Source organism: Papaver somniferum, chromosome 6, assembly GCF_003573695.1.
Source record: "Papaver somniferum cultivar HN1 chromosome 6, ASM357369v1, whole genome shotgun sequence".
Taxonomy (NCBI): domain Eukaryota; kingdom Viridiplantae; phylum Streptophyta; class Magnoliopsida; order Ranunculales; family Papaveraceae; genus Papaver; species Papaver somniferum.
Genome location: NC_039363.1, coordinates 118828685 through 118849595, shown reverse-complemented (window position 1 = coordinate 118849595; position 20911 = coordinate 118828685). Strand labels below are relative to the sequence as shown.

General features: G+C 40.1%; 1 long non-coding RNA gene across 3 annotated transcripts; it reads left to right on the top strand.

The window, feature by feature from the left end:
- Nucleotides 1-1257: 1257 nt before the first annotated feature.
- Nucleotides 1258-5359, top strand: LOC113289039. 3 transcript variants are annotated; one of them, XR_003330829.1, is made up of 4 exons: nt 1258-1326; nt 1927-2024; nt 2127-2219; nt 3502-5359. It is a non-coding gene; the product is annotated as an uncharacterized LOC113289039 (long non-coding RNA). The 3 variants fall into 3 exon arrangements; XR_003330830.1 differs by having other exon boundaries at nt 1287-1326; nt 1856-2024; XR_003330828.1 differs by lacking the exon at nt 1258-1326 and having other exon boundaries at nt 1333-2024.
- Nucleotides 5360-20911: the final 15552 nt, after the last annotated feature.

Genomic DNA, 20911 nt, shown 5'->3' with positions numbered 1-20911 from the left:
CGTCTACGTGCCATGGATGGAAATGGTGCCCAGTTAGGTTCTACGGCCTTGGCCTAAGCTACCAAGGACGAAAATGACGCACGACCAGGTGCCATGGTCGGGAATGGAGCCCGGCTACGTGCCATTTCCTTGGCCTGAGTTTCCAAGGCCGAAAATGACACACGGCTACGTGTCATGGTCGGGAATGGCGCCCGACTAGATGCTACGGCCGTGGCCTAAACTGTCAAGGTCGAAAATGACGCATGGCTAGGTGCCATGGCCGGGAATGGCACCCGTCTACATTTCATGGATTTGGCCTAAGCTGCCAAGGTCGAAAGTAACGCACGACTACGCGCCATGGCTTATGTTATGGCGCAGTGGTGGACATGCCACCAGGAAGGAACTATACACAGGCTAGTCCTGACTTAAGCCACCCCTGGAAAAAAAATAGTTTACATAGTAAAAGATAGCATGCTTTGTTTCAAGCTCACGTACTCCAAAAGCCAAGCCAGGGTAAAAATCAAGAGCCAAGCTAGGGTAATATCAAGAGCCAAGCCATCCCTCAGCAGCCAAGGTAAAAATCAACGCGTGAAAGAAGAAATATGTTCTTTTTTTTTTCTTTTTTTTTTTTGCTTCTGTTCACGGGAGAAATAGAGGGAAAAAAAAGAAGAAAACTCTAGGTACCATACTAACAGGTAAGGTTACTGATAACTCAGTGGTGGACATGCCACCAGGAAGGAACTATACACAGGCTAGCCCTGACTTAAGCCACCCCTGGGAAAAAAATAGTTTACATAGCAAAAGATGGCATGCTTTGTTTCAAGCTCACGTACTCCAAAAGCCAAGCCAGGGTAAAAATCAAGAGCCAAGCTAGGGTAATATCAAGAGCCAAACCATCCCTCAGCAGCCAAGGTAAAAATCAACGCGTGAAAGAAGAAATATGTTCTTTTTTTTTTTGCTTCTGTTCACGGGAGAAAGAGAGGAAAAGAAAAGAAGAAAACTCTAAGTACCATACTAACAGGTAAGGTTACTGATAACTCAGTGGTGGACATGCCACCAGGAAGGAACTATACACAGACTAGCCCTGACTTAAGCCACCCCTGGAAAAAAAATAGTTTACATGGTAAAAGATAGCATGCTTTGTTTCAAGCTCACGTACTCCAAAAGCCAAGCCTGGGTAAAAATCAAGAGCCAAGCTAGGGTAATATCAAGAGCCAAGCCATCCCTCAGCAGCCAAGGTAAATATCAACGCGTGAAAGAAGAAATATGTTCTTTTTTTTTTTTTTTTTTTTCACGGGAGAAAGAGAGGAAAAGAAAAGAAGAAAACTCTAGGTACCATACTAACAGGTAAGGTTACTGATAACTCAACTGATTTGATGAGATCTAATAGGATGCAAATGAAACATTTATCATCTTACTTGATTATTTTCATGAAATGGACATGAGTTATCCAAAATTTAGGTTAATTTTTTTGGGTTTGTGTAATTGAAACTTTGGTGATTTTGCTGATTTGATGTGATCTAATGGGTTATGGATCAAATTTTACCAAACTTAATTGCTTTGTTTCATGAAAAGGGCATGGGGTTTTCTTAATTTTAGGTTAATTACACTTGGGTTTATGTAGTTGAAATTTGAACGAAATTTTAGGTTTAATCTTTGATGTTATCCGTGAATGTGAATCTATGATTATCAAATTAGGCGACTTAGTTGACAGGATTCATGGGAATTGAATGTTGATGGTGTGAGTCCTGATTGTGATTTTTTTTTTTCGGCTAAGATTTTTGAAATTTTTTGGTTTGTATAAAAGAAGTATGCAAAGCAGCACTCTGATTTTTGTGAATTATGATGCGAATCCCCTGCTCTATTTTGCATAAAGGTTCAGTAGCTTGGATTGATATTCAGGACCACATGATTACACACATATTGATGGAAAATATTGTGTGCTAGCTTCTTGCTACTTTGTATTTGTACAGGTCAATGTTTGCTTATGTATGTCGTTAGTACTACCTAATTGATTGTAATGCTGGTGGAAAAGACCGTGACAGGTAAAAAGTAACGTTATTTTGTCTGTCCTTACTATCTCTTTGACGTAATTTGTGGTCTTGTAAATTGTTTGAACGTTATTGCTTGGTTGTTCTTGTTTGCAGGTATGGCATGTGCTCGTAAACCCATTAAAAAAATCTACAATTGTCTGGATTACTTACTGGAAGTTTAGAAACTCTGCAATTGTCATCGACCGGGTAATCTTTTTTTTCTTTTCGCATCGCAAAAAAAAAAGAAATTTTACTAGTATGCATAAATGTTTTTCAAGCCCCCTAGTCTTCAATCCTGGTTCCGCCCCTACATGCGACATGCCATATTTTTCCAGATTGTGCTTGGTTATGCTATGGATTTGACCGGCTGCTTTGGGATGATTCCAACTAAGCGTATTAATCCATTCTTGTCTTAAATGAAGCATTATGAGCTATAACAACTATATTGTGACCTTGGTTATGTCTAGCCTAGATGTTATATGGTATGCAGTATATGCTTTGGGCTTGGCTAGGCTTAGCCGGTGCGCCGCAATTATTAGGCCATCGATCATGATTTGATCATCACATGGCTATGAGCTAGGGTTTGAATTCATGGCAGTATGCCTAACCTAGATTTAAAGTATGATGTTATTCCAGTACCAATTAATATGATGGCGCCATTATAGCATGTCTAAGGAACTCGTCCAGGAGAGTTTGCGACTTGAGACGATACTTGATATGGCTCTGTATTAATATAATAATTTTAGTAGCATATATATACAGGAAGACCATCTGAAGGGTAGTTGTCACCAACATCAGCGGCAACCCGAGGACAATATTGCTCTATACTGACGGTCAATTCGTCTAGGAGCTTTTCCAACCAATATGATAGAGTTCTAATAATGAAATACTCTGCTATATATATATGTGTGTATACACGTATGTTATATATGTGACAGTTAAACCAGAGGTTGGATATGCATTATTGATTCTCTTGTGGAATACAAGTTTTAAATACAAATCCTTAATCCTGATGCTGGGTCAGGGGTACATTATATTTCTGCAACCAGGACAGAGCAATTTTATAATTTATGTCCTTGTCAAAAACTCACCATAAACATTAGTCCTATGGTTAGCACGGAACAAATAACGTGTTTCTTGGTAAGCACTGGATGGTAACAATGAGGCTAAAGAATTCATAAGTAAAAAGGATAGTTACTTATCTGTACTGTTGCGGTATAACATCATATACTTGGAAGCATAACGTGTATCCATGCCCACGGAGTTTGGTATTCATGCAGCTAAGGTAAGGCCCATCTTGTCCTACAGGCTTTTGGTCGACCATTCCTGGTCTAATAAGGAATCTTTTTATATGCACATCCGCGGCCATAACCAGGAGCGAATACCTCCTTTTGTTATCATCTCCCTTTTAACTATCTATGGAGTTTAGCAATCAACTGACAAACCTTTCTCGGCTCGATAATCATAAGTATCCTTTGTTTCATCGCAGGTACGACTTTATTTGTGTGACTCATTAGGCGGATGAGGTTTTCTCCATGGTTGATTTTGCCGAATCCCGTAGGGAAACCCTAGTTTGCGCATTGTTGGTTCTAGGAGGCATAAAGTCTTCATACGATGTCAGTTTCTGACACTTGACCCCAACTTGGAAGCTAACAGATAAAGCTATTATATCCAAAAAGAATCACCTGATTTGGAGTTTGTATGGTCGGTCATCCATGCGTGGACATTTACAACTTGCAATCCCTTGTGATTTTTCAGACTCCCCGGATATCTTGTCTCGTGCATCAGTTAGATACGCCCTTCTAGTACGTCATAGCAGAGACATAGATGAACACTTCTCATGACGGATGCGGCGTCCCGTTCCTCATCAATGGTTGCTAATTTCTGTACTTTTGAGAGTATCTTGAGAATTATTAATTTAGCGTATCCTCCATGATTTTCCAGTGCGGTTAAAGTTGACAGTAATTGAGACGAAGTCCCCACGTCATGGGTGTGATCAGGTAAAGGAATCCAAGAAGGATGACGTCTCCTTCTATTGTCAGTTTGCTGAATGAATTCCCAACAGTGAGGGGATCTCGTGTATACTTCAATCTCCATGTGCAATTCTTACGATTCTTCGGATGCGGCTGTCGAATATGATGTTCCATGTGGTTCAATAAATGATACCGAAAATTTCCCCAAGAGTTAAAGCTCGCAGTTGAGTCTCTTGCATAGGTGGAGCAAGAATACACTGATGGCACTGAACCGATCTTCAAAAAAAATTCTTCCCTTTGTGGTTCTTCTTATTTCCATTCGGGGCTACTGCTACCCGCTTAGTAAAATATTAAAAGGAGGGGCAGCTTCTCATTAATATTCCCGAGTTGGAGCGGGATTGATCGTCTGGGTCAATTCCCCGGGCTTTGACGGATTGTGTGACAACTGGTTGCAAAGAAATTTGAACATGACTCACTTTTGCGCAAAATCTTCAGATGTATCAGATCCAGATCCGTCATGTTGCGTAATTCATATAACAGTCAGTTTGGCTTTGCTAGTTTGTTGGAGAGCTTCGGAACGTTCGTAGGATTGGTACTTCTACTTTGTTGTTTCGGACTCGTGGGCACCCTAAAATCATATCATAAGATAATGATTTGAAATTTAGTGCATGTTTGAATGTCTCCCATTTTCAGTTGCATGCGTAGCCTTGCATCTGGTAGCCCATGCATCTTTCAAAACTTTGACAGTGATGATGTTGGCATCTATTCTAACATCGACTAGTACATTCCCAAACTCAACTCGCTCAACACAGGTGGTGGTGAAAAGTGCCCGGTTGAGGTTTTTATCGATCTTATCGATTGCGACGGAAGCGACATGGTTGAAGGCTGTAGAGATATCCTTGCGCTATCTTGATCTGGCGCTGGTGCCAAGGCTCGGGCGGTTGTTGAGGCGGACATGGATTATTTGGATCAGGCATCTTTTTTAGGTGAAACTTCTCTCTTGGATCTTTAATTAATAGCGATACCAACTGAGAGTTGGTCCGAGTAGTGTTCGTTGATCATACACCTATCCTCACGCGCGTCTCCATGATCTCTTCTATGGAATGCCTCGTACTTTCTAATAAATCTGGAGCAGTGTTGGCTGATCGCTTGGCCGCTTCGTGAAGTTCCGAAAAAGTTTGAAAACGCAAATTTTTGAGTAAGGCTCGATAGACGGGGGTCATACCGTTAATACACGACTCTACCAATTTTCGTTGAATCACGTTCGGGTCGTGACAATCCAAGGCTTGTATTCTGAACCTCTTGATGTAGTCATTGGGATGCTCATTGTTGCGCTGAAACATCCTCCCCAGGTTTGAAAGCGTGATTTGTTCAGAAACGAAAAAATACTTTTGATCAAACGTGTTCACCATATCGTCCCAATTGGAGATACCATTGAGTGCGAGATTGTTGTACCAAGTCTAAAATCTCCCGCTGAGTGACTTGGAGAATACTTTGAGTCGCAACACATGGTGGTATTCATGCACTCCTAAGGCTTATAGAAATTGAGATATGTGTTCACGGACATTACCTGTTCCATCATAAAGAGAAAAGGTATTTGATACACATCATCTTGGCATAGGGGATCTCTGGACATCCTCTATGTAAGGAGGATGGTGGTGGTGGAATACTGATGACTCCTCTTTTCCACGATTCTGCAGGAGTTTCTCCAAATATTGTCGAGTAGTGAAATTCAGTTGTTGAATATTTTCTGTTGTAATGGTGCGGATACCGTTCTCAAGAGGTTATTCCCTTGAGTTTCCGACTCCAACGACAGATCCATGGATGTTCTGGGCTTGCTCTATTGAACATGGCGTTGCTCCAGAGTTAATTGCGTTGTTAAAGTTCTGAGGCGGGTAAGAACTTCCATACAAATAGTCGTCATTTTCGCTTGCACCTTGGCCAGGTCCTCTTGTCTCTGCATCAGGTCCGCTATGCTTGGGGGTGCTTCTCTGTTTTTGGCACCTTCAGTGTTGACAACATCTTTTGCGCCGCTGGTGGGGGAAGTAGTATTATTTTCCTGGGTGATATTTTGAGAGAGATTCTCAGAATTTGCACCGTCGATGTTGCTGGAACTGGGATCAACCCTTGCGTTGGATCTAATCTCTACCATATTTCCAAAATGTTGAAGAGCTGATTTTCAACTGGATGAAGAATCTAATTTCGTGACCGAGATGTTGATCTCCGTCTGTGGTCGCCAATTGTTAGTACCAGAAAATTACTTCCAGGTAAAACAAATGCACCGTTGTGGTACTTTCTGTTTAGGTTCGAAAATCAAAATCGAACAAGACAAGCTTAAACAACGATAGCAGTCGTTTCGACCTTCTTCAGTCACGATAGAGAGGAAGATGGGTTGATCTTAGGGGAGGGAAGCAAAAAAATTTGAGAAATTGGAAATGGTATTGAATTGTGTGTGTTAGGTATTGAAAACTATGAAGGATACAGAGATTTTAGGTATGAAAGCTTGTCCTATTTCTGAATAGGTTAAGCCACATATTTATAGTAGTTTAAGACACACAATCCCAGTCTCGTAAGTAGTGGAAGTCGTGAGTTTTGGAGATATGGAGGTGATAAGTTAGTGTGAGATAATTTAGGGAAGTTTTCGGAGACCCCCTTTATGTTACGCCCACCATCTCTCCTACTGATGTAACTGCCACACTACACTCACATGGGGTGTTGCCTTGACGCATGTTTTCGTAGACCACCAGACCCAATACCCCATGAAGAATCCCCCACATGATGAAATTTGATATTTCTTAGGTGTTTTTGATGAATCGTAGATCTCATCTTAGTTAGGCTAAATCGTAGCCATTGGTATGCCATCTGTTTTGGGCGCAATCATGCCTTATTGGGGCATAAGCTATCATGACCGAAAATAGTGCACTGAGTTGCAAATGACCTAGGCCTTAGCTACGATGGTCGAGAATGGCGCACGACATGGTGTTATGGCCTTGGCCTAAGCCGCCAAGGCCGATAATGACGCACGGCTACATTCCATGGCCTTGGCCTAAGCTTCTAAGACCGAGGATGACGTATGGCTACGTGTTGTGGCCTTGGCCTAAGTTGCCAAGGCCGAGAATGACGTCTGGATAGGTGCTACGACCTTGGCTTAAGCTTCCAAGGCCGAAAGTGACGCATGGCTAGGTTCCATGGCCGGGAATGGCGCTCGGCTACGTGCCAAAGCCTTGGCCTAAGCTACCAAGGACGAAAATAATGCACGACTACGTGTCATGGCCGGGAATGGTGCCCCGCTGGGTGCTACGGCCTTGTCCTAAGCTGCTATGACCAAAAATGACGCATGGCTAGGTGATGTTATTTCAAAGTTGTTGTAATAATAAGATTCGTTCAAGACTTGTGAAACCAGATTTTAGACTTAATTTTAAATAACAAATATAGGAAACTTAAATAAAAGTGATATGAAAAATATGAAGAAGACTGGGGCTATGGATTCTACTAATTATCAATATCAAAGTGATTTATATTCTCTAATTATAATTATGCAAATCCTTCATTCAAATTTATTCTTAATATTGCAAAAGTTGATTTTTTTAGAAATAACAATTGTAAATCGAAAGTATGGGACATCAAAACCCTAGGCTAGCATGCTCCATCAATTGAAATGACAATTGTTTAACAAAAACCATTTTATCTATTTATTTATCAAGGCAAATAATCATATAATAATTGCATAAATTAAATAAAATAGAGATTACCACATTTCATTGGCGAAATAGCTTCCTCCGTCGCCCAAGAGGATGGGTTTAGCTCATCATTGTGTAAACTTGCTCAAAATATTGATTCATGCTCAAAATTTGTTTACAAGGATGAAATGGAGAGAAAATAATGAAAATCGGGTGTTTGCAACGTTTATAATTGTTACAAAACACTGTTACAAAGAACGATAAAAAAGAACTGATTTGGCTTTATATTTTAAGGAAAAGGGGAATAACCTAAGTTTCAACGCATCATCACTTAGGTTTTTAATTTTCAGAGTACTACAAACTTCCTCAAATTCCCTAACATGAAAATAGGGGTTCTCATTCTCCTTCCCTAAAAACATTGGGAGCATCTGTAAAGTCCCAGGTTTCAGTTCATAATTTGTCTCGGTTTCAGCTAACTTGATACAAGACGGACGAGAGGTCCTAGTTGGGTTTAGAAAAGCTTTCAAAGTTGCCATTTCTGACACTACCAAAGGACTAGGAGTACTAGGGGTACTTTCCTCACGAAGAGACAGATTCTCAAAACTGAAGTTTCCAAAAACGGGGCTCTCAAAAGAAGAGTCTTCGAGCTCCCCACCTTCACAAGAAGAACTACTAGGTTTGTCACTAATCAAACGACCTAGAGTGTTTCTTTTCCAAGCCCGTTTAAAAACTTCGGGCATACACTAGAAAAACAAAATCAAAAAGAAAAGTCCTAAAAAGGAAGGGATGTTTTATGTAAACACAAACAAGGCTGACTCCACCAAAGCAAACCTACTGATTTCTAGCAAACAAAAAACATGATGGCTCCACTCAGATTGTTTCTAGACCAACTTCTAATCCTTCGAACGGGAATTCGTTACAATTTAAGCAAACCCCTCTGGAATCAATCCGAGTTATAGTAAGTTGAATAGAGGCGAGGGAAGCTCGGTGGAGCTTTGATACCCAAGGCCTCACCGATATTACAAGGCGGCGCAGTCACGCATTCAACTTACAGAAACCGTCAAGAACTTCGAAGTATGCTTAAAAGAGTAACCAATATTTTTCGAATGACTTTCCTGTTAAGCTCGTTACCCTATCGGTCTCGTTCTAGTCAAAATTTTAGGCTTAGGTTCGCGTTTGGTGTCATTTTCCTAAGGCGGGCAAGAAGAGAACGGTGATGAAATCCGAACCCTTATCTTGTATGGCCATTCCTTGCCCTTTACTAGGAAATTAAAGCAGCCGTTTTTAAGTCCTCAACATATATGCATACGAAGGAAGACACTAACTCGCTGACAAGGGATTCGCGAGTGTTTCGACAAACTTACCTCCCGTACCAGACGGGGGATGAACCTTTGTAGTCGACTCGGGCCACGACTCCTATGTCATGTACGAACCCGAGGGGCCGAGGTGATATCATAATCACCGTCCTTCTCTGCAAACAGTTTATATTTAAACTACCCTTCCGTAGGTTTTAAAAATCATGTCCCAAAATTTAAAGTGCAAAGTCCAAAAATATAAAGTGCAAAAGAAAAAGAAAGTCTAAAAAAAATAAAAATCTACAAAAATAAAAAGGTCTCTTTTTTTTTCCTCTCTTTTTTTTATAAAATAAAAAAAAATCTTCTTCTTACGCTCCTTTCGCTTTGTCTTTCACTCGAAGTCTTTAAGTATTCACCAAAAGCTTTGGCAAAATTTTCTTTCGCTCCAAATTCCGAATTCTTTATGAAAAAGACAAAAACCCAAAAACGTAAAGAAGAACAGATAAAATAAAAACCTAAAAAAAAATCTAAAAACTCTAGCCTAAAGACAAGTCCGCGTCGGCGGCGCCAAAAATTTGATGTTATTTCAAAGTTGTTGTAGTAATAAGATTCGTTTAAGACTTGTGAAAGCAGATTTTAACTTAATTTTAAATAACAAATATAGGAAACTTAAATAAAAGTGATATGAAAAATATGGAGAAGACTGGGCTATGGATTCCACTAATTGGTAGGCCTCAAAGATATTATATTTAAATGCAAAATGGTCCCCGGCAGCGGCGCCAAAAACTTGGCAGGCCTGGAAAAGGGTATAAAAATTAAGCGCAAAGAAACGGGGGCCTACAGTAATACCGCAAGTGCACGGTCGTCGGTTGTAGCTCGTGCAAGTACGGGTCGATCCACAGAGACTGGGTGTGTTTTGGAAGTGTTTTAGCTAATTGGGTTCCTAAATTGCTATTGGGCTATGAAGCCTTTTGGCTTAAATTGGGCTTTGAGTACTAATGGGTTTGTTCACAATAAAAGGAACTGAGCTTGGGCTCAGTTGGTCTTTGAAGTGTGAATGGGCTTTGGCCTTAAACTTAGGCTTTTGATTAAGCCCACAGTTGATTGGATTGGGCTTTTAAACTTAACCTAAACTGGGCTTTAAGCCTTAATGAAATGGGCCTCAGTGAACTAAACCTTGGGCTTTTGTTTTGGAATTGCACTGGGCCTTGGGCTTTGAACCTTTGGTTTCAAAAAACTGGATTGGGCTCAGCTAGCTTTGGAAGGCAGCAGCAGTAGCAAGACTGCACAGCAGAAGGGCAGCAGCAGCAGTGAGCAGCAACAGCAGGGGAAAGCAAAGAAAGCAGCAACAACAGAGTTGCAGCAGCAGAGAAGGCAATGCAGCAGCAGCGCAAGTGCTGCACAGCAGCTGCAAGGCAGTGGAATAAGAGAAGCAACAGAGTTGCAGCAAGCCAAAAGAAGTAGCAGCACTAGAAGTAAATCAGCAAATGAAATGAACATGGAAGTAAAACAGTGACAGAAACAAAGAACAAAGCAACTACAAGCATAAAATAGTGCAAGATGAACCAAGGCCTAAGCCAAGGGCAGGGGTGATAAAGAAACTGAAATGGAGCAAGGCTAAGGTAGAATACATGCAAACAAATAGAATGGGAAGAGAACTAGCTTGCTATGAGCACTAGTTTCTCCCAATGCTCAATCAACACTGCAACCTAAGCATACACAAGGAATGGCAAGAAAATCAGCTTGCTATGAGCACTGATTTCTTCCATTGCACAATCACATCAATGCTTCACAGATATCTAGCCTAGCATTCCATCAATTGTGACAGCAGATTAAACACAACATTACACAAACATTACATGGCAGTGAGCAACAACACATGTTAACAGGACAAATGTAACAGGAATGAATTGGAAATCAAACATGAAATTAAACAAGCACATAACATTAACAGAACATAACATAAGCACATTTAACAGTGACAAAGCAAGAAATTAAAACATACACATTTAACTGAAATTGAACTGAAACATGAACTGAGCTGAAACTGAAAATTAACAGGACATGAAAGTCCTGGATGCTGGCTATTCCAAGCATGGTTTTTACAACACACCCATACTACATATTTATACCCACAGACAATTAGGGTTCTACCCAATTTTCCCCCAAAATAACAGTAGCTAGGGTTGGTGATTACTCACCTAATTTGATGTAGCAACATCAAATTGAGCTCGACCCATTACTCTATTTGTTCTCCTGTATCACCTCCATGCATCAATTGCTTCTCTAGCACACGTTAATCCATCAACCCATAACCTAGGGTTTAGGTTAGGTAATGAGTTGATGGGATAAAGGGCTAGAATGATGGGGGAAGGTGTTCAATCACGTGTAGGATGATGACGGAGGTGGTATGGTGGTGTTTGGTGGCGACAGGGAGTGGTGGCGATGATGGTGGCGACAGTTGCAGGGTGATGGTTCTGCAGAGGAGGGGTGATGGAGGAGAGGGCTCGATTGTTTGGGAGAAGGGGGGTGTTTGGGTAGGTGGTATAGGCTCGGTTGCTAGGGTGTTAGGCGGATTCATCGAGTCTTGATGTTCTGTGACTCTGAGCTGCGAGATGCGAAGATGGTAGGTATATCGGACGGTGATGTGAAGTGAAGCTTGTAGCGACCGTCAGATTTTTTTGATACAACGAAGTTAACGGCTCTAGATGGGGTTAGGTGTTGTAGTGTAAGGCGGAGATATCAAACGTTGATGAACAGCAAGGGAGCGACCGTTGGATTCAACTACCATCTAATCTGAAGGCTTGGAATTTCAGCGCTGTGGTGCTTGGCAGAGACTTCAGATTTTGATGCTCTATGAAGGAGCGACCGTTGGATGCTTCTGAGAACTGATCTGACGGCTGAGAACGGAGGCGCTTTTGTGTGTAGAAAATGAGGTTGTGCGCACCATTCTTCGCGGCTTCCTTGCGTAATTTCTCCCGGCTTTTCACTACTTTTCTGCTCTTTTCGCTCCGCGACTCATCCGAACTTTATTTATTACCTAAAAATGCAAAATTAATTAATAAAAATATTTATTCTTGAAAACAATGAAAATACAGAATATGGGATAAAATGTAGAATTAATGCATAAAAGATGAGTTAAAATGCCAACAAAAAGGGATAAATATATACATTATTTGGCACTCATCAAATACCCCCAAACCTGAATTTTACTTGTCCTCAAGTAAAACAGAACTAAGGAAATCCTAACTATACCACTGTCGCTGGTCTCTCGAATGCATTTAGCGTATGCACTAAGCCTTTTAAACCACTAAGTGTCCCTAGTGGACGAGTTGAAGTCTCGTGAAGGTTTACCAGAGGTGTGCCTACAAAACCTAAGGACAAAATATGAGCTCAGATTCCATCAAATGTGACATGTGCAAAACAGTTAAGCTCACAGCAAAATGGAGATGTCAATCTAGCTATCGAAGGCACAATCCTAGCACTGATAACAAATAAAGACATGTGATAAGAGTGTAAAGTGTATCTACACATGTGTAAAGAAAGATCTGAAGTTATGACTACTAATCACCAAGAGATAGTTTCTCAGGCTAAGAACTGAGGTCGAAATCTAGCTAGCTGTCCGGACTTTACGAGAATTGTGAATGAGTTGGAGGTATTTCACAATCACTCGCGTTGTACATCAATGGCATACACCCTCCTTGCTTATTACAATAAAACACAAAAGATGACTATTTACATGACTCTTATTTACATTGACTACTCTCTTTTATTTTTGGAACAAGAGAGGATGGAATTGAACAATACTTGTTTTTTGTATTTTTCTGATATATTTTTTTCTCTTTTTTTTTTTTTTTTTTTTTTTTGAAAGGAAACACTTTTGATACATATACAAAAGGAAAAAAAATTACATGACACTTTGCAAGAGGTAGCCCTTTTTGATGCACCCAGTTAAATTCGATGGTTGTCTTTCTTAATGTAACCTCCACCTTCTATCCCAACCAACCAAAGAACAAGCTAGTCAAGTTTCGTTCAGTATTCTAAAGTGATTGGCAATCGTAACTTCCTATCAAACACCTTGAAGATCGAGGCCATACATGTATTGGTAGATCGTGCGCGTGCAAATTTCTTATCACTATGTGAGTTGTGCTAGAATCAGGGTGCCTAAATATCTAGACTAAGACTCCTAATAAAATACATATTTGCACAGAGTCAACATTTCAAGGTAAATGCCTCCATTTTTATGATTTTTCATTTTCTAATTTTTTTTTTTTTTTTTTTTTGAATTTTTATTTTGATGTTTCAATTTTTTTTTTGGAATTTTTCAATTTTTTCAAAAAGAAGAAGAGTTCGTTTTCAATTATGGCAAATTATCATGGTATCTACTCTATACCCCAAACCTAAACTAAACATTGTCCTCAATGTTTCAAAATATGGAAAGAATTAAAATGCAACTATGGAAAGGGACATGCTGAGTAGAGTAAAAGGAGAGAATACCCGATTTCGGCGAAAGCAGAATTAAAACTCCGTTATTCAAGGCAAAAATCCAACATATTTCAGCCGAGATCATATTGGATTAGCAAAATATATACAAAAGGAAATTTAACTAACACATTATCTACAAGAAGATTTGGTTTTTTTTTTTTTTTTTTTTTTTTTTTTTTTTTTTTTAAGAAAGAAAATAAAATGAAGAAAATAAAATTTGGTTTTTTTTTTTTTTTTTTGAAAAAGAAAATAAAATTTGGTTTTTGAATGGGAGCAAGCCCACTGTGCAAGCCTTTTGTGTTTGCTTTGGCTCCGCTTGGTTGAAAACTTTTGGTGGAACTGAGTCCAAAATCTCGGCCTAGAATTTGGGTACTCGGCCCACTAACGAGTTCAACTAGCGTGGTCGGTTACAAGCTCAGCTGGGTTTAAAAACCCAGAATACAAAATACAAGTCCAAATTAAACAAGCTCAAAAATTAAATACAAGCCTACAAATTAAACAAAGAAGCCCACAAATAAATTATTACAAACCCAACAGAAAATAAGAGAAGCCCAAAAATTGGCTTTAATATTACATGCCCACAATTAAAAATTGGAAGCCCACAATTCGGGTTCTCTTAAATGGGTTACCTTTTAAGCACAGCCCAGCTGCTCTGATATTGTTGCAAAAACCCAGTTGGGTTTTGGTTCTTTTCCTTGGTGGCGTCCCAGCAGAGAAAAACAGGTTCAGAACAGCAGGTCCAACAGCAAATGAAGTGAAGCAGATGCAGATGCAAATGCTATGCAATGAAATGCAAAAATAGCTAATAAAACAACAAGAAAAACACATCACCAATCCCCGGCAGCGGCGCCAAAAACTTGGTAGGCCTCAAAGATATTATATTTAAATGCAAAATGGTCCCCGGCAGCGGCGCCAAAAACTTGGCAGGCCTGGAAAAGGGTATAAAAATTAAGCGCAAAGAAACGGGGGCCTACAGTAATACCGCAAGTGCACGGTCGTCGGTTGTAGCTCGTGCAAGTACGGGTCGATCCACAGAGACTGGGTGTGTTTTGGAAGTGTTTTAGCTAATTGGGTTCCTAAATTGCTATTGGGCTATGAAGCCTTTTGGCTTAAATTGGGCTTTGAGTACTAATGGGTTTGTTCACAATAAAAGGAACTGAGCTTGGGCTCAGTTGGTCTTTGAAGTGTGAATGGGCTTTGGCCTTAAACTTAGGCTTTTGATTAAGCCCACAGTTGATTGGATTGGGCTTTTAAACTTAACCTAAACTGGGCTTTGAGCCTTAATGAAATGGGCCTCAGTGAACTAAACCTTGGGCTTTTGTTTTGGAATTGCACTGGGCCTTGGGCTTTGAACCTTTGGTTTCAAAAAACTGGATTGGGCTCAGCTAGCTTTGGAAGGAAGCAGCAGTAGCAAGACTGCACAGCAGAAGGGCAGCAGCAGCAGTGAGCAGCAACAGCAGGGGAAAGCAAAGAAAGCAGCAACACAGAGTTGCAGCAGCAGAGAAGGCAATGCAGCAGCAGCGCAAGTGCTGCGCACAGCTGCAAAGGCAGTGGAATAAGAGAAGCAACAGAGTTGCAGCAAGCCAAAAGAAGTAGCAGCACTAGAAGTAAAGCAGCAAAGAAATGAACATGGAAGGAAAAACAGTGACAGAAACAAAGAACAAAGCACTACAAGCATAAAACAGTGCAAGATGAACCAAGGCCTAAGCCAAGGGCAGGGGTGATAAAGAAACTGAAATGGAGCAAGGCTTAAGGTTAGAATACATGCAACAAAAAATGGGAAGAGAACTAGCTTGCTATGAGCACTAGTTTCTCCCAATGCTCAATCAACACTGCAACCTAAGCATACACAAGGAATGGCAAGAAAATCAGCTTGCTATGAGCACTGAGTCTTCCATTGCACAATCACATCAAGCTGATCACAGATATCTAGCCTAGCATTCCATCAATTGTGACAGCAGATTAAACACAACATTACACAAACATTACATGGCAGTGAGCAACAACACAGTTAACAGGACAAATGTAACAGGAATGAAGGAAATCAAACATGAAATTAAACAAGCACATAACATTAACAAACATAACATAAGCACTACAGGGACAAAGCAAGAAATTAAAACATACACATTTAACTGAAATTGAACTGAAACATGAACTGAGCTGAAACGGAAAATTAACAGGACATGAAAGTCCTGGAGTGCGGGCTATTCCAAGCATGGTTTTTACAACACACCCAACTACATATTTACCCACAACAATTAGGGTTCTACCCAATTTTCCCCCAAAAACAGGACTAGGGTTGGGATTACTCACCTAATTGGAGGTAGCAACATCAAAGTTGAGATCGACCCAGTACTCTATTTGTTCTCCTGATCACCTCCATGCATCAATTGCTCTCTAGCACACGTTAATCCATCAACCCATAACCTAGGGTTTAGGTTAGGTAATGAGTTAGGGGATAAGGGCTAGAATGATGGGGAAGGTGTTCAATCACGTGGAGGATGATGACGGAGGGGTATGGTGGTGTTGGTGGCGACAGGGAGTGGTGGCGATGATGGTGGCGACAGTTGCAGGGTGATGGTTCTGCAGAGGAGGGTGATGGAGGAGAGGGCTCGATTGTTTGGGAGAAGGGGGGTGTTTGGGTAGGTGGTAGGTAGCTCGGTTGCTAGGGTGTTAGGCGGATCCATCGAGTCTTGATGTTCTGTGACTCTGAGCTGCGAGATGCGAAGATGGTAGGTAGATCGGACGGTGATGTGAAGTGAAGCTTGTAGCGACCGTCAGATTTTTTTTGATACAACGAAGTTAACGGCTCTAGATGGGGTTAGGTGTTGTAGTGTAAGGCGGAGATATCAAACGTTGATGAACAGCAAGGGAGCGACCGTTGGATTCAACTACCATCTAATCTGAAGGCTTGGAATTTCAGCGCTGTGGTGCTTGGCAGAGACTTCAGATTTTGATGCTCTATGAAGGAGCGACCGTTGGATGCTTCTGAGAACTGATCTGACGGCTGAGAACGGAGGCGCTTTTGTGTGTAGAAAATGAGGTTGTGCGCACCATTCTTCGCGGCTTCCTTGCGTAATTTCTCCCGGCTTTTCACTACTTTTCTGCTCTTTTCGCTCCGCGACTCATCCGAACTTTATTTATTACCTAAAAATGCAAAAGTAATTAATAAAAATATTTATTCTTGAAAACAATGAAAATACAGAATATGGGATAAAATGTAGAATTAATGCGCAAAAGATGAGTTAAAATGCCAACAAAAAGGGATAAATATATACAATATTTGGCACTCATCACTAATTACCAATATCAAAGTGATTTATATTCCCTAATTATAATTATGCAAATCCTTCATTCAAATTGATTCTTAATATTGCAAAAGTTGATCTTTTTTAGAAATAACAATTGTAAATCGAAAGTATGGGACATCAAAACCCTAGGCTATCATGCTCCATCAATTGAAATGACAATTGTTTAACAAAAACCATTTTATCTATTTATTTATCAAGGAAAATAATCATATAATAATTGCATAAATTAAATAAAATAGAGATTACCACATTTCATTGGAAAAATAGCTTCCTTCGTCGCCCCAGAGGATGGGTTTAGCTCATCATTGTGTAAACTTGCTCAAAATATTGATTCATGCTCAAAATTTGTTTACAAAGATGAAATGGAGAGAAAATAATGAAAATCGGGTGTTTGCAACGTTTATAATTGTTGCAAAACACTGTTACAAAGAACGATAAAAAAGAACTGATGTTGTTGTATCTCTGCGACCCTCGTGTGGCTGTCATTGTCACTGTTGACAAACGACTACCTCTGGTGGTCTTTTGTTCTTCGTGTTCTTGGTGCAGCAGCAGAAACCGAGTTCTGAAAACTCTTGATTCACGCCTCATGAACTCTCCTATCGACCCCAAACTCTTCGTCCTTCTCTTTCTGAAACACCAGAACCCTTTATATATCCAGTAGCACCAAGAAATCTCGATATAACTCAAGATAATTCTCTCTTAAGTCGGCCTTGATGAAAAATATTCTGGGAATATTTTTTTCCCTGATTTAGCTTCTCACGCTGTTTCCCCACGCCAAATTACTCTCAACGCATCCAGTCATTGTCCAGAAGTGTTCCAACATGCAGCAACCACGCGAAAATCTCTTGGTCACTCAATCAGGACTCGGAATGGAAAACCAACCTGTGATGCTCTGATTTCATATCTTGGGTTATCTAGCCAAATTTGATCGAAACAAACACCCATACCAGCTCTGTTAGGACATATCACAACTACCCATGAAGTTTCAGCGATTGAATCACACAAAAACTCCTCCAAACATTCGATCGAAATTCTGCCAGTGAAGTGAATATTTTTCCCGCCATTTTTATTTTTGAAATGTTGAAGATGAAGTGCCCCTATCCTTTTCTTGGGTGCGAATAGCAGATGGGTGATGAGGAAAAATTTGGATGCTGAGGATGAATTTGGGCTACGCATAACCTTGGGTGTCCCATAGCCAAATCTGGGGTCCGTATAGCAAATGTCCTCCAGGGGTCCAAATAGCACTTTTTGAGCAACTTTTTCCTCAAAAGTGTATTTCTCCAAAAACACCTACACAAACATAAAAACACCATAATAAGTACAAAATCAAACACTAGCAATAGAGACACTGAGGACAATTCAGACACAAAAATGTGTCTATCACTAGGTACCATGGCCGGGAATGGTTCCTGGTTACGTGTCATGGCCTTGGCCTAAGCTGTCAAGGCCGAAAATGATGCACGGCTACGTGCCATGGCCAGGAATGGCGCCCGGCTAGGTGATACGGCCTTGGCCTAATCCGCCAAGGCCGAAAATGACGCGTGGTTAGGTGTCATGACCGGGAATAGAGCCTAGATATGTGCCATGGACTTGTCCTAAGCTGCCAAAGCCGAAAATGATGCACGACTACGTGCCATGGCCGGGAATGGCGACCCGCTAGGTGCTACAGCCTTGGTCTAAGCTTTCAAGGCCGAAAATGAAGCATGGATATGTGTCATGGCCAGGATTGCCACCCAACTACGTGTCATGGCCTTTGCCTAAGATTCCAAGGCCGAAAATGATGCACGGCTATGTGCCATGGCCGGGTATGGCGCCTGGCTAGGTTCTACGACCTTGGCCTAAGCTTCCAAGGACGAAAATGATGCATGGCTAGGTTCCATGGACGGGAATGGCACCCGACTACGTGTCATGGCTTTGGCCTAAGCTGCCACGTCCGAAAATGACGCACGGCTACATGTTATGGCATATGTTGTGGCGCAATGGTGGACATGCCACATGCCATATTTTGCCTGATTGTGCTTGACTATGCTATGAATTTGACCGACTTCTTTGGGATAATTCCAACTAAGCCTATTAATCCATTCTTGTCTTAGATGAAGCATTATGAGCTATAACAACTATATTTTGGCATTGGCTATGTCAAGCCAAGATGTTATTGGGTATGCAGTATATGTTATGGGCTTGGCTATGATTAGCCAGTGCGCCGCAATTATTAGGCCATCGATCGTGATTTGATCATCATATGGATATGAGCTAGGGTTTGAATTCATGGAAGTATGCCAAACCTATATTTAAAGTATAATGTTATTCTAATACCAATTTGAATATGATAGCACCGTTATAGCATGTCCAAGGAACTCGGACGTGAGAGTTTGCAACTTGAGACAATACTTTATATGGTTATGTATTAATATAACACTTTTAGTAGCATATATATATATATACATATATATATTTTGTATCGGAAGACCATCTGAAGGGTAGTTGTCACCAGTATCAGTGGCAACCCGAGGACAATATTGCTCTATACTAGCGGTCAATTCGTCTAGGATCTTGTCCAACCAATATGATAGAGTGCCAAAAATGAAATAATCTGCTCATATATATATGTATGTGTGTGTGTGTATTGATAATCATGTATATGCTACATTTTATACCCATATTTATATTAGCTATGATACAATATTTTAGTTACTAATACTATTTTAGTGCTTTTGCAGAAAATACAAGTGAATTCGATCATCCAGCGAATAAACAGCAAAATGTAAGACTTAATGGTGTTTGCGACGAAAATGGAAAAATGTGGTTGGCATGGTACTTCCATATATCAGCAACTACAATGATGAAATGTGGTTGGCCTGGTATTTCCATGTATCAGCAATCACAATTATGAAATGGGGTTGGCCTGGTATTTCCATATATCAGCAACCACAATGATGAAATGAGGTTGGCCTGGTATTTCCATATATCAGAAACCACAATGAAAAAAATGACAAAATGTAGCTGGCCTGGTATCTCCATATATATCAGCAGCGTAAAATTGTTTCATAGGCGAGGCACAAACGCAGCAAATGAATTGAAATCAAAGTGGTTGGCACAAGCAAACTGAAAATGAGAGTATTTTATCTTTCTTACTTTATTACAAATATATTCCACCGGGAAAGATAATTTATTTGCCATGTGAAGAATTAATTGAGGAATATTTACACGTGAGATTATTTTGGAAATCAAGTAACTCTTTCTTCATTTGGGAGATTTTAGAAATAAGGAGAGATTATTATTTCATTGGAAGAACGAGGTGGCAATACTATTTGGGTAAAGATATTGATGACGTCATCAACTTGCATGCAAGATATTTTCATAGAATAATTTATTTTGATTCTTTGATTAATGAAATAAAAGAAATGGAAGGTTATAAAAAGGGGTGTCGACTATTTGAGAGGAGAGCCCGGCCACAGGGCCGTAAAGAGAGAAGGGTTTTGAAGTTTTGTTTTCGATTCTTCATTTTTCATTAGCTAGAGTTTGATTTTAATATGTTTATGGGTTTTGAGAAAGCCATGTCTAGCTAGAGTCATGTTAGGGTTTAGGTAGAAACCAATTTAATTGTGTAGACTCTACATTTATATGCTCATTAATGATTTGAATGACTAGTGTTTTTCTTCATATGGCTCGGTATTTTATTGTTCATGTGATTTTCTTGATTATTTATGCTTTTCAATTGATATGGCGTGCTTTGGTCAAGTTCTTTGACGTGATATGCTTTAGGATTGATAGATAATGCTTTAGAATCACTACCCATGAAGCGAAGAAAATTACAGCGGAGAAACAATATTTGAAAATGCATGGAATATATTTTTAATGACTAGTAGAATTTGCATAATTAATTGGTGGAAACTGAAGATCCTAATAACCCGCTCTCATTTTGTTTACTGTTAGAATTATTATTATTTCATTTTGTTCCAAATTTCTGAAAATCGTTCAAACATCATCTTGTAGACTAGTTAGTTTTGATGTTAATTAGTAGTAGTATTTCACATTCCTCGTGGGAACGACCTGTACTTGCCATTGTTCTGATAGTTAGAAACTGTGCACTTGCAGTATTTTATTGTTGGTTTCCCAACCTACCATGTATGTTATGTGACGGTTAAACTG